The sequence below is a fragment of the Siniperca chuatsi genome, linkage group LG2, assembly GCF_020085105.1.
Source record: "Siniperca chuatsi isolate FFG_IHB_CAS linkage group LG2, ASM2008510v1, whole genome shotgun sequence".
In the NCBI taxonomy this organism is placed as follows: domain Eukaryota; kingdom Metazoa; phylum Chordata; class Actinopteri; order Centrarchiformes; family Sinipercidae; genus Siniperca; species Siniperca chuatsi.
The window spans coordinates 26,406,737-26,420,204 of NC_058043.1; the positions used below are offsets into that span (position 1 = coordinate 26,406,737).

The 13,468-nt window shown below is 41.5% G+C and overlaps 1 protein-coding gene across 3 annotated transcripts in view; it reads left to right on the top strand.

Annotated features, from left to right (window-relative positions):
* Positions 1-800: 800 nt before the first annotated feature.
* The window catches only part of ndrg3a (ndrg family member 3a), a 39,521-nt gene continuing 26,853 nt past the window's right edge, over positions 801-13,468 (top strand). The window contains exon 1 of one of the 3 annotated variants that reach the window (XM_044220016.1): positions 801-962. The gene's annotated coding sequence lies outside the window, so the exon portion shown is untranslated. The remainder of the gene's footprint in view (positions 963-13,468) is intronic. The other 2 variants (XM_044220007.1, XM_044220025.1) reach the window with 2 other exon arrangements.

Below are 13,468 nucleotides of genomic sequence, written 5' to 3' on the forward strand. Positions count from 1 at the left end.
TATGAGCAAGGCATTCAGCGTCCAACTCTGCAGTGGGGCTGCTCATGATCCAAGGACAGCACTGGTAGCACTGGGCAGCTGCAGTTTGGAGTACTGTAGGAACGAGAGGGACTTTTCTGGGGGAAAACACGGCAAAAAAAAAGAGATTGCGTGCGTACTTTGATGTAATGTGTTTTTATTGCATAGCCGATTTTTGCGGTTACATAATCAGATTGAAAATAGAAACTTGATGGGAATTCTAATCGGTTAATCTCCAAAATTTGAGCCAGCATCATGTGATGACAGAGCAGGACAAATGATATATTGCCCACGAAGAACTTTTACAGTGTCAAGCCAACATGTTGACCTCTTGATTTTGAGGGCAATGGACTGGACTATTACCAAAGATGGACTATGTTAAAAAGACAGAAATACCCTTGATATAAAAATAAATAAATAAATAAATGCAATTATCCCACCTCCCTCTCATTATAAGTGGGCGTTTACTCTCAGGCATGCGCTGTCCGCCTTTTGTTTTACCCCAAGATTGAAGCGGCTTTGGCTCATAGCTGAAATAAAGTTGGAAACAGTAACCAGCATAAAACGCAATATTTGGTTGTGAGTGCAGTTTAAATACGTTCTACTTGTCAGCAGTATGGTCAGTGTGAACCTCATGCTTTTTGTTTCCCCGTGCCTTGGGAGCAGAGTCTCGTCTTCATTATTTCGGAGCAGAGTGGGACCTCCTGCTCCCTCTTCCTGTCTGTGGTGCGTACCGCCTCCTCCCATTGGCTGCTGCGCGGTGTCTGCGACGCAGCGTGTAGATCCGCCCACAGTCACATCGAAATACGAGTTGAGGCAGAGGAAGCGGCAGACAGGAGCAGTGTGTGCTGTAAACTTAAACATACATATTACCGTTGATATTCATTCAATATACCCGGAGAGGAATTGAGTGGAACCCACCGGACATTTATTTTACCGACGAGGTAAGTCTTACATCCGTGTTTTCGCGGTAACTATTAGCAATTTCCCATTTACAGATGTGCACGATGCCACAGGAGATTATCTCAGATCGCTGGATTTCCCAACCTGTTCACGTTGCTGTCTATATATCGAATCTTTTGTTAGAGGAATGGTGGCAGCCGTTAGAACACCAACGAACCGTTCTTGTACTAATTAAAACACACGTTAAAACACCGGGGGAACCAAAGCGTGTACTTCAGTGAGCGCGAGCGAAGCGGCTCAGTTAGAAAAACTGCAGCTCAATTGAATTGAGTTCATTGCTGCTCCTCTCAATACTGATGCGACATAACGGCAATTTTCACACCGTATCTTCATTTTGCCAGTGCAGTACGTATTGGTAGTAGTTTGTTTTTCTCTTACATTAGGAGCTGCTAAATAATAACTTAGGTTCTAGCTATTTCTAATAGAAATGAGGCCTGTCACGATGCGTTACATTGTGCGTCAATTACCGAGCTAAAACAACTAAAGAGAATGTTAGCCGAATAGCTCAACGTTATAGCTTGATGAATTTAATACAGTGACACAATACAAACTTAACACCTAGAATCCCTGTAGGAATATGTATTATCCTTATACACTAGTGATACCAGTTTTAGGTAATAAACTCATGGTTGAGTATAATATAATACAAGTTGTACATAAAGGTTTATTAGAGGAATATTAATATGATTTCAGGTGGGATTTCATTTTGTCTGGAGTTTGAACAAGAAACCTTTTTAACGTTAGTTAAAAATGGCCCAAAGCAATGTGTGGCTTGCCGTCTCACATGGTGTCACTGTAGATATTCATCTTTATGCTGCACATTTTTTCCAAACACTGTCGAGTCTAGTCTTGGCAGATCCATCATTATCAATCACAATGATGTAGCTGCAGGTGTTACACCATTGGGGCACCACGTGATGGGTGACAATGTCACTGGTGGCCATGCCAAGGTCACACAGGTGTGTAAAGGACTGGACATCAGGTGGTTTCCCCTTTCTAAAAATAACCATTGTCATCTTGGGCTATATTTTAAAAGGACACTGTGTTCTATGGTTACCCAGGACAACTATCAGGAACAATAGGGATATTAATGTAATTGTAGTTATAAGAGATTTCAAAATACCATGAAGTAGAAGGTCATTATAACCTTTGTATTAAGTACCACATATACACTCTCTGTATATTACAGCCTTAATTCTGGTATCTAATAGTTTTAAATTCTAGTATGTTATAGTTTCATGGTGGTGGGGTTAAATTCAGGTGTTCTATCTCCCACAGTGCCCTCAACAGGGTCACATGGTCACTAAGGTTTGAATGGAGCTTACACTACAAACAACAACCAGGCTTTTGTTGTCACTCACAACATTGTCGCTAAAGAAAAGCCAATAGATGAACTATTAACAGAAAGTTTCTTTCTGTAAGCCGATCTGTAAACCAGTCTTTTGTTTTGAAAGCAGGAGTAAGAGCAGATAGCGGGTAGTTTATTGCCATATCGTTGGAAGCAGTCCCCTCCTGGTTGATTATTACAGTGAAAGCCCACTGCCTAACTGAGGGGAGGGTCAAAAGTTGTTTATTAAGCCACATATTGTACTTGATATCTTGAAATCACCAGGAAATGTGTTCATCTGTTCTCTCTAGGCTCTGATTGCTAGCCGCCACTGACGTTTTGAATAATTAAAAACGGGTTTATGTGCTTTATTGCAACACTTTAAACTTTAAAGCTCTCAGATTTAATTGTGGAGGGATTCCACCTTCCACAAATACTCAGAGAAATTAAAACAAACTTAACCTGAGCATTTAGAGTGAAAACAAAGGCAGCATAATGCAACAGTACTGTACTTTATATTATATTAATACTGTAAGTGAATGATCTCAGGTCATTTCCAAGTCAGCTGTGGAACTCCCTGCCTGAGGATCTCAGGAAGGCAAACAGTTTCCTCCTTTAAATCTGTTTTTAAGACTGGCTTTTGGCTTTTTCTTAATCTGATGGTATTTGTTTTAATTATGTTAATTATTTTATAATGTTTGCATCTTAAGCTCTGGATCTTATTTGTTTTTATATGTTTTTACTGTAAAGCACTTTTTAACTTTGTTTTGATAGGTGCTATATAAATAAGATTTATTATTATTATTATTATTTCAATATGTCAGCATCAAGAAATGACACTATTAAGGTGCATTTCAGCATGGATTACAATTTACACATCATTTAGTACAGGGATTACAGAGGACATAAAAAGTGAGAGATGCTCTTGTGTAGAAAAGGATTTCTTGCAGGGATGGCAGGGATGAACGTCAGGGAATAACGCTCACTGGAGACATGGAGACAGTAATTAAGCCACTGTGCTGACAGTCAGTCTGCCTCGTGTTCACTCTCGCCTCAGCATTACTGTGTCTATTGGTTTGCCAGACCTGCAGGGCAAAACATAACCTGTGCCAGACAGTAATTTACTGGGACTTCTTTTCATAATTGTAAATACCTTGGTTATCAACAGCACATCCTTGCCATGCTTTGCTATTGCTTTTCAGTCATCTGGTACCAAGTTTTTGAAAAATTCATAGCCATCAGAATAGTGTTCACACCATATTGTGTGTCTGTTTCTCAGTCTGACCCTTTCTCCTGGAGCTCTGGTGCCGCTGCTGTGTTTTGTAACTGAACTGCATCTGTAATTTAAGATGTACCAGGGCCTAGAGTTACAGCACAAGCTCTGCACAGCGGCTTCAAGCTTTCAGACCAAAAACAGCTGATGCATACACACCTCCATTCCATGTTAACATCTTAAATTTCCCTTGACCCCAGCCGAACAGTCTTTACTGCAGGGACGGAATTGAGGATAAAAATTACTTATAACAAACAAATGAATGACAAAACACCAGAGACAGTCGCTGGCAGGCTTGTGTGAGGCAGTGGCAGTGTCCACACTTTTTTCAGACACTCTTATCTGCTGGATCACACCCCTGCTGGAGGAGGGCTCTGTCTGTCTCCATTTTCTTTATCAGCATCAGCAATAATATCAGCAGGTGGCGATGAGGAGAGGCAGAGCACAGGTGGTAAGCTTGTTGATCCATAGTGTTGGATACAAGCCAAGCTGGACCTCTGGATGCCCTGGACTGTCCTTCAGTGCCACTGTTCATTTAGGATCAAATATTTTAAGAACCTCCCCTCATACACCTCCTGCACATATATTTTCTCTAACTGCACAAATTGCAACGCATCAACCCTCAGTTTCCTCTTTTCTTTTAGTTTCTCTAAGGGTTGTCATTTGATTTCTTCTATCGTTACTCCTTATTCCTTTTAAGTAAGAAACTATCTCCACTCTGAAAAATCTCATTGTGCTCTCATGTTCATGAATATGTGTCTGTGACAAAGATGGGAAGCAAAGAAAGAGGGTGTTCCAGCTCTCCCCTGACACAAATCCCAGTTTGTCATAGATAGATTTGTCACACACACACACCTCACACTTGGCTTTCTTAAACTCTAATGTGTAAGTGTGTAAGTAACATATAGCTTTATTTACAGTGTCTCGCGATAGGCTGAACGCAGCATGAATCATTTCGTACTTGGCTTGCTTTAATGGTCTAGGGAACACCCAGGAAAGTTAAATGCTTTAGTGGTTGTTATTGTGACGGAGCAAATGGCAGAGACAGCGCCCTGGTGGTTTGAAGATCCTCCCCCTCAGGCTGTGTTTCTGCTAGAACCTGATATTGGGTCCTTGGTGAGAGTGTGCGTGTACCTCAGTGTGAGTCATGACTTCTTGGGTACATGTTACACGGGTATATATACTGTTGATACATATGAGGAAGAGGAATAATTGCCTGTGCCTTTTTATGACTCATTTGATGTCTTATTGCTGCATTGAATATTAAGGACAAGTGCTTGAGCATCCTGAGAGCCATGTGGAAGCTACGCTGACTGGTAAAGCATTCCACGGTGCGTCGGTTGTGATGAGAAGAGAATGACTTTATGTAAATGATGGTGAAAAGGGGCCCTGTTTAAACCTGGCCTTAACATGCTTCTTGGGCGATCCGATCACAAGTGGACAGCTCTAAGTACAGGTGTGAATGCACCCAAGACGCATTGAGATCTGATCGCTCAGACCACATTCGGAGGTGGTCTGGGCCACATTGATGGATCGCCTACTCAACTGACGTCCTCTACGTAAGCGGAAGTACATACTCATTCACGCACCAACAGCGTCATATTAATGTGCGAAACAACAAGAAGAAGTCACAACAACAGGCAACGTGGATGGAGTACACACAAAACGCGCTGTCTGATGTCCTCCGTCTGCTCTGCCTCAACTCTCTGTGATTTACGGAGTTTCCTGAGGGACAGATAGCTTTACTTGTTGCTAAAGTAACCGCCATAGACTAGTAACTGCTAACTGTAGCTGCCGTTAGCTAGATAGGACGGAAGGAGGAGGTTCAATAAAGCTAATGAAGCTTCATTTAAGCTTTAAAGCTAATAGGACTGCTGTAGCTGAACAGTTAGCAGCAGTTAGCAATTACTTTAGCAGCAAATAAAGCTATCTGTCCATCAGGAAACTGTAAATCACTGAGAGTTGAGGCAGAGCAGCCGGTGGACATCAGAGGGGAAACCAGAAAATATTCACCAAAAATCAGTGAATAAAGGGGCCCAGCCCCCAGAAACACTCTGCTCCGGTGGCATCTATCGTTTTTTCAACCTAATTCTTGTTTCATTTAGGGTCTGATAAACAGTAAATTAATCAAATTCAAGTTAAAAACAACAAAGCATTTGGTCTTTGCAAACAGAAATGATGTATGTGCAGTGTTAATTTTGGCAGCTAGTCTCAGTCTTCAGACGAAAATGCTTATTAGTTTTAGTCAAATTTTAGTTGTTTTTATCCTTCGTAGTATTAGTCTTAGTTGACGACAATGCAAAACATTTTAGTCGACGAAATGTCATTACATTTTAGTCAAAGTGTTTTCTCTCTTTAAACTAAACTAATTCATTACCATTAAAATCACACTGGTGCTGAAACAGTCGATTAATATGCCTACCTGGCCTTAAAGCTAAGAAATCATACACAAATATCTTCCAGATAAATTGCTGTGTAATCTTAGCCAGTGTGGCCTGCTAGCAAATTTGCCACAAGTTGACATAGACGACTGCCCAGTAACATTGTATTAACGTTAGCAAATGTATATGCTTTGTTAACACTAGGACTTACAGTCCTACAGACAACGACTTCAAGTGTCTCTTCTGGTTGGTTGTATTCTTCCCACCTAATTTGTAGCCACAGGGCTTCTCTCCATCTCCCGTTACTACAGTGCGTTGTCCTTTCTGTCGAATTATAATTAATCCTAATTATTCCGCTGTTTTTGTCATTAACTCGCAGTCGGTTTGGGACAGCATCTACACCACACGTCAATCAATGACAGGATGCATTGTTTATATTTTGAAAGACATACAAGACACACAATTAGGGGAAAATATGCGTTTTGTGACTGTCCGATCGCCTACCGCAACATTCTGTCTCGTCAACGAAAACAAAACATACATTTCGTCATAGTTTTTATCATCAAAGATCTATTTTTAGCTCAACGTCTCGTCTTTGTCATGAAAAAAGGGTCATTGACGAACATTTTTCGTTAACGAAATTAACACTGTGTCCGTGTTTATTTGCATATAGAGCAGTAAGTGAGATCCAATCACAAGTGGTCACTCGAGACCATAGACTATATAAAGATGGACGACATGACAGCTCCCCAAAAGTGAAGCCAAAACATCTCGATCGCCCCCTGGTGGCTGGCATTTGTTAGCGGATGGGACATGGGCCAAACTCAAAGTACACGTCAATTTTTTTTTTCCCCCAAAGATGGTTTCTGTCATTTTAGTTAGTTCTTATCACGCTGATGTGTGTTCAGGTGTTCATTTTTCAGCTCAGGGTTCACATCTTGATTGACAGCTGAGGCCGGCTCGCGATTGAGTCGATTTGTAGCGATTGCCAGGTGTGAACTGACGTACTTGGAGCTGTCCACTTGTGATCGGATAACCAAAGATGCATGTTAATGCCAGGTATAAACAGGGCCAAGGTGTCCCCCCCCCCCCCGGTTGCCAAGGACACCACCAACCTCCACGGCAAGCATTTGTAAGGGAAAGCGGCAGAGGAACCACCTCTGTGTTTTCTGTGGGAGATTGAGTTGTCAGTAATCAGTCATTGTGACAGTCAAGCTGACCACATGGATAACTCTATTAGCAGAGGCTGTGTTCCTGTGAGGCAACAGGCTTCTTAGCACTGATTCATACTGAAATACACAGATACACTGAGACATGTTATGACTCAAAGGCCTCGGTGTATTCACAGGCAGAGGTCTTTGCTATCTCTGGACACAAGGGCTCTCATGTCTCTGTGCTGTGTTAATGTTTTATGGAAGTGGTTTCTAATGTTTCCATCCAGCTTGTTGAACTGATTCTGCGGGTGTGTGTGTGTGTGTGAGCTAGTGGCTGGGCTACACAGATGGTCTCTCTGCTGCCTCCACAGCTGCCCTTCGGCCAGTCTGACTGCGGTCTACAGATCCTGCTGAGTCTCCAGCAGGACTCCACTGTTCTGGAAACTGTGCCTGCTCACATCAGCCAGCTGGGATCTAGGACACACACACACACACATAGCATCCCTCTCGCACTTAGTCTTTCTCTGTGCTGTCTGCTCAAGTGAGCATGGCAGAGGAAATCCCCACAGACGGAGCGGCAGCTAGCCTAGCGTGGCGGAGTAGGGGCAGGTACTCTGTTAGCAGCACTGAGTGCAGGGCCGACAGGCCTGGCCATTCAGTCTTATTTATAGCCAGATACCAGGAGGAGCTTAGCCAGGAGAGACTCATTCAGCTGGGTTCACACCTCTCTCTAACCTATCACAGGAGATTTATCAAGACTCATTTGCCTCTTGGCGCACCCCTTAGTAGTGATGATAAATTTTTCCTTTTACCTCATCCTCCCTTCATGCCTTTGTGTGAGACCTGTCTAGGCTAGTGTGTATTGATTTATTGATAATGTGTGTCATGTAGCTACAGCTATCTAAATTGCTGTCTGTATTGCCATTCTCTTATTAGTCTATTTGTCATCATTTGAAAGGATCAGCTGTGGCAGTGCCTTGCAGGGTATTATGTAGAGTCAAAGGAAAGATGAAAAACATCATTCATGAGTGTGTGGCAAGCACAGAGTGAATATATTGTATATTGCCATTGGCTCATTTCTGATATCTTTGTCCTGATTGCTTACAGATGAACAGTTACGGGTCCGTCACACCTACACAGGCACCTCCACCTCAGTTCAGGTTTAAGTTGGGTGGAGTTATGTGGGGGATTACCTGAGGTCACCATGTACTATAAAAATTGTTAAGGTGTTAGTTATCCCACCCGAACAGGAGAATATTAGCTACATTGGCACTTTTGCCTAAAGCGACTCCCAATAAGTGCAATCAACCTCCATTATTATGCCATTATATGGCATTCAGACAATTTTACAGTTAAAAATTGCAAAATGAGTACCTTTTTAGTGCATTAAGAGATTATGTCATTACTTTGCAGATTTTGGTTCATTGTCTAGTCTTAGTTTATAGTCCTGTACAAGAGAAGGAGGCGTTGGGCGGCAAGAGGACACAAGCACATCTAACGGTCAAAACACATTGACCTATAACAGTGATTCCCAACCAGGGGTACGTGTACCCCAGGGGGTACTTTTACGGTTGCCAGGGGGTACGTGAAAAGATTGCAAAGTAGCTCAACTAATTTGAAAAAATAGATATTCTGACTTGATTGAAAGAATATATCCACATATTAAGGCAGCTGTAACACCTGAACACTACTGTACCTGTTGTAATTATGTAAGTGTGTGTGAAAACTAGTCAGCAAGCGAGCACAGAAGTCCAAACAGGTATCTGAAAGTATTGGGAAACTGCTTGAAATAGTTAGCTAGAAGTATTGAATAAATTGTTTCAATAATTAGCTAAAGGTATTGGATAAATGGTTTCAATAATTAGCTAAAAGTATTGGATAAATGGTTTCAATAATTAGCTAAAAGTATTGGATAAATGGTTTCAATAATTAGCTAAAAGTATTGGATAAATGGTTTCAATAATTAGCTAAAAGTATTGGATAAACAGTTGGAACGTTCAGCTTCACTCCAAGTGGTAGTAGTGTGATTGCTGACCAAACCAACATTGATACTTCAATTGTGTGAAAAAAAATATTGTAATAATATCCACTTTTATATAATCAATAGTGTTATACATTTGGTACATGATAGGTAGGAATCGATGAAGGGTACGTGAGTTCTATTGAGAGGGCTGTGGGCTACCTTAGACCAGAACGGTTGGGAACCACTGACCTATAAGACTCACTCAAAATTGATATGCAGCTTGATGCGGGGACCACTTCTTTACTTATACATGAAGACCAAAATAGATGCTTGGGTGACTCTGTGGGGCTATATAGTACAATGTACTGAGCAGGGAGGAGCATGGGAAGGCTGACTCACATCCCAGCTGCCCTCGCACACACACTCAAGGCCTTACATATCATACACATACAAAATTCATAACTGCTGCGTACACTTCCTTGTCGGAAACAGGCCTAATGGATAAATTGAGTTTCCAGTTTACTGGTCCGAAACATCACTTCACCAGTGGAAAATATTGCTGTTGGTCTCTGGGTGTGTATTAGTGCAGTAAATTTAGCGCGCCACCGGAAGTTATGACAAATAATTTTACGAACCATAGCACTGTATTTGGGAAGCCCGTTAGCTGTCCTCTGAGACTCTCCCTGGCTGTGTGTATTTTCATATGAGAGGTGAAGCATGATACCAATAGATATGTGGTTATAAATCAATACAGCCAGATGTTGTAATAATGTAAGTCTTTAAAAGCCCTCAGAGAATAACAAGAGAGGTATTGCACTCAGTAGCCATGAAGGATTAGAGATGTGTATGAGTGTATACAGTATGTGTTACTGTGGGTGTATGTATACTGGGCTTTTAGTTGTCTGAGACTGTGTGTGTCTGTATATTGGAGGTTATGTGCCTGTTTACATGGATGACTGTGAGTGCAACAGAGGCTGTCCCTAATCCTGTGTGAGTATAGAGGTCAGGGTAGGGCTGCACGATATGGTTGATGAGTGCAATTATTTTGACAGATATTACGATTGCGATATGATTCACGATTAGTGGGAATGATCTTTTTGCGTCACAATTTTCATTTTCACTGAAAAACTATTTAAATTATGATGATTTGACATTTGTTGGGGACTGTACCAAACAAACATGTTTTCTGGAGAAGAAGATTTGAAGGGCATCTCTGCAGCACTTCAGTACTTCATTATAATGCAACATTTTACCTTTATCAAAAAATTGCAGCATCTGTGATTTAGATATTGCACTTGGCACATATTGCAATTTTGATAATATTTCAATTAATTGTGCAGCCCTAGGTCAGAGTTTGAGTGTGTGTAGAGGGGGGCCCCCTTTTTGGCAGGCCGATCAGTGCAGTGGCTGCTACGTGCCAATGAGTATCTTTGCTGATGAACCAGGCTTTTCCTCACAGACACATACACAGAAAAATTCAAGTGACAATCAGTTTAAGATTTCCTCCATAAAAAGATGTAATTGTGCAGTCCATTCGACACATTTTAAAGAGACAAAGACGTGCACACTGTGAATGAATATCATGACCCAGAAGACAAGGTCATGAGGCTCCTCCCACGCACAAATGCTGTTGAGTGTGTGTGTGTCTTATAGCAATCGCAATATTGTCCCTGTGTGTGTAATATCCCATGTCCCATCCAAGTACGACCTCTACAACATTTTTATCACTTGCAATTTGAGTTATGGCTGGCCGTAGGCTCAGGATATTAAACGCGGTAGTGACTGAGTGAGTCTGCCTTCAGATTTGTTTTCCAAAGAAGGTATGAGTCAATTATAGAAATGCAGTATTTGGCATTTATTAGACCTGTTAAATCCTGGAAGGATCAAAGAAGGGGGTCGGTATTTGAGGAGGAACATTTGTTTGCCTTATTAACTTAAAATAGCTTAAAATAACTCCTCTGGCAAAAGGAGTTGCTTATCTTGCATTTCCTTTTGTCTTTGCTACCAATAAGGTATTATTTTTGCTTTGTCTTCTTTTCAGTGGTCATCTTCATGTATCTGTGTGTATACACCCATTATGTGAACTTACATCTGAGCAGGATCATGTGTCAAAGCTACCTAACTCAAGTGTTTTCAGTTTGGTTTCAAAATCAGAGGTGGGTGTTGGATAAGAACAGACCATCTTGATAGAATCATGACAGAAAAAGACGAGAGAGGTGTCTCATCATAGTTTTTGTTATATTGTCAAAAGAAGAAAAGATCTGTCAGCTAGTATCAGGAGAATCATATAAGCTGTAAGGAGGATGATGGAGCCTCAGGAGAGCAAGCTGTCATTTAATTAAGTAGATGTGAAGCATGGGGAGCTGTGTGCGAGTGTGTGTGAATGCTGGTCTCCTGGCTCATTCATCTGTGCATGTCTGCTGACAGTATCAGTAGGGGATGTTCTGAGCTATAGGTCAGCTTTTCCATGATGGAGAACAGAAGAGCAAACTCAAGATCAGAATTCCCTCCCTCGCCTCTAGAATAGAATAGAACAGAAAAAAATTCAACTATTCTTTCTATCACCCAGGTTGTTGTTCACCTGACAAGACGGGGGGTTGGGGCTGAGATGTCAAACAAATGGATTTTCCTCTTCTAATTCTCTTACCAAACGGCCCGGGTTAGAGCAATAATCTGGAACTGAGCCTTGTCACAGTTCATTAGCTTTACTCCGGCAAGGATTGCCGCCTCCGCAGACTGGGAATTGTAAACACAGGCTTGGCCTGGTTACGAAAAGTTGGACGGGAAAGATTTCTAGTGACGTTCCCCTGGATGGAAAAGTAAGAGCAAGGCGTCACCACGGTGGTGACTGTGCAGGGATAAGTTGTTTCCACTTGTTTGTAGCCCTGACAGCAAAACACTCTTGCACATAAAGAAGGGTGGACATAGAAGTTAGGCTCTTGTCATGGCAGGAGGGTAGTATCTCTGGAATTTGTGCTGGCCTATTTTCTGTTGTGATGCAAAGACTGAGGCTCCAGTTGAGGACAGACACGCTTGTTTTCCTCTGGGATCGGAACTGTCATTAGAATAATTTGACTCGAGGAGAAAGCAGACAGGCAGGTGACACTACTTCCTCTCCCTGGAAATGAGTTGTCAATAGCTATGTCCCAAATCAAGTGCTGGATTTTCTGATGGACACAGTACATTAACGCTGCATTCCAATGGGTCCAGGCAGACGACGGCATGGGGAAAAAGATGACTGATTGGCAGGACGGCAAACCATCCGTCCCGAAAAAAAATTTTAACCGTCCCGAAGTTAATGTAAACCGTCCCAAAATCAAAATGTTGTTTCTTTACTTTGTTAGTATCATCAGTTTTTAGTCGTTAGTGGCATAATAAAAACACCATTAAAATGTTGAGGAAATAAATAATTATATTTGTTTTGCTCCATTCAAAGAAATAGGTTTAAAACAAAACAGAATCCAGCCCTGATTTGCATAGCCTGTCCCGAATATATAGCAGACACTAAGCGGTGTTTCCCCTAGATTGACTGCTTTGGGGGGGTTTCAAGGTTTATAGACAAAACAATAGTTTTTTGTTGATCTGCATTATTAGCTTAAGCCTATGGATTTGACACTGTATAAATTATTACTATTAGCCTAGCGACTAGCAGATTTTTCCTCTACTCATAGCTTAACAATATTATTTATACATTTTCTTACTCACCTTTGGTTTAAGTCACTGCATCTCCCGACAGATGAATTTCAGTGCCACGTAACGTAACGAGTTGTCCTCAACTCGAGTAACATTCACTTCACCTGTCTCTCCTCTGCTCCACTCCGTGTGTGCACCCCGCCCTCAGTGCTCAGAGGAGAGAAACCCATCTGCTATCATCCCTGGGACGACGGGACTCAACTTAGTCTCAAGCCCTGGTTTTAAGAGTTTATAGTTCAAAATATTGTGGACAACTGGCAAAAAGTGTACCAGGTTAATAGTGTATATATGTAAAAATCTATATAAATTTTAATGTAATTTATAGGCAACTAACAGGAACAAACAGTGAAGTTTATACCCATGTTCTTCAAATTTGGGCAAAAGAAGGCTGATTTGGGAAAGGCCTTGTTGGCTCGTTATGACGTGTTCAGTCTAGAAATGCAGACTTTGGAGGACCCAGCCCCGGAATTGGGACACACAGCAATGCTCTGTCTGAACCGTCAACAACCCATGCAGAGGCTGGGCAGCTAAAGTCATAATGTGGTGTCATGTGACTGTGACGTGGAGGAGGAATAAGGGATGATCTATGTATGATACTGTAGTCAAGTGATTGTTTTGTCACCTTGGGAAAACTACCACAGCATTTTTCATAATTCATGGTCATATTATATTCCTTTACTGTAAATCAACAGAAAT